We start from the raw sequence: 1327 nt of genomic DNA, 5'->3' as shown, positions 1-1327 counted from the left end.
TTACACTAATAAGAAATGCATTGATGCAGTGCTGGAAGGTACAGAACCAGCCCCCGTTGAAGACAAAATGGAAGAAAATGTTAGAAGATCATCAAAGCAAAAAAGTATTTAATTTGGTGAGAAAAAAAATTATTTTAAAAAAATTGAAGTAGAAAATATTTGTATAACATTAGTTTTTATGTAGTATACAACAATTAGGAAAAAAACATTGCTGGCTGTGGGGTTCGAAGCCACGCGCACTTACGTGCAGAAGATCTTAAGACTTCCCCCTTAACCTCTCGGGTAAACCAGCTTGTTGTTATTTTTTCACATACAATAATTAATCAAAATAATTTTCACTTAGATTTAATGTCATGAACAATCTAGAATTAAGAAGAAACTTATAACCAATCCCATCCTTACAAAATCAACAAAACCCTAACGTAGAAAAATTCCTTACTCCGTATTAAATTAAATCAAATGATTTTACATTTATTCGTCTTCAATGGTGGAACTTTTGGCATCAATTTTTGGCACAGAGAAAGACATAGTGAATTATCCATTCTACTTCAATATCGGAGCATGCAGACAGAGTGATCGATGCTCTAGGCTCCACAAGAAGCCAAGCATCAGCCTACCATCTCTTTCCCCCCTCTCTCTCTTTCTCTCTCTCCATACTCGATAATTTCCACCAATCTTGTGGTTCTAAGTTTCAACAGTAAACATATATGTTTATGTTGGTACTTTTGTGACACCATTATTAAAAAAATTGAAGCACCCGGAACTAGGACAATGTCTATACACTATATTGATTAGTGGTTGAAGTCTATCGGTAGTGATGCCTTTGTGTTAAAATAAAAACAAAAAGTATATAGTGTTTAATAAGCGCACAAAATCACTAATAAAACCTTTAAAACTCATTTTTAATGATGTTCAAACTAAAGTGACTCCCTATGAGGATGAATAGTATGATCTTTCTAGTCATAATATTGAGCAAGGTGTTACTGAGAATATAAGAAACAATGTGCAGTCTATTGAAGCATATGAAAATTTAGATGATGATAAAGATAGTGATACTAAAAGAAAATAACCATCAACAAGTATTATTAAGAATCATCCTATTGAAAACTTTATATGATATCTAGATGAATGTTTCACCACACAAAGAAAAGATCCATAAGAGCTTCTTAAGTTTTAAAGAAATTAATTATGGGAACTTCTTCCTAGACCAAATTCTGCTAATACCATTGGGAAAATGGACTTACAAGAATAAGTCTGAGGAAATGAGATTGTTACTAGAAAAGAATGACTTGTAGTAGAATACTATGCTTAAATTTGTTAGTTCTGT

The 1327-nt window shown here is 32.2% G+C and overlaps 1 non-coding gene across 1 annotated transcript; it reads right to left on the bottom strand.

Annotated features, from left to right (window-relative positions):
* Positions 1-209: 209 nt before the first annotated feature.
* TRNAL-UAA (transfer RNA leucine (anticodon UAA)) lies at positions 210-292 on the bottom strand. Its single transcript has one exon. It is a non-coding gene; the product is annotated as a tRNA-Leu (tRNA).
* Between the last annotated feature and the right edge of the window lie 1035 nt (positions 293-1327).

Source organism: Lathyrus oleraceus, chromosome 3, assembly GCF_024323335.1.
Source record: "Lathyrus oleraceus cultivar Zhongwan6 chromosome 3, CAAS_Psat_ZW6_1.0, whole genome shotgun sequence".
In the NCBI taxonomy this organism is placed as follows: domain Eukaryota; kingdom Viridiplantae; phylum Streptophyta; class Magnoliopsida; order Fabales; family Fabaceae; genus Lathyrus; species Lathyrus oleraceus.
The sequence above is the reverse complement of the archived record's forward strand: the minus strand, read 5'-3'. Positions and strand labels throughout refer to the sequence as shown.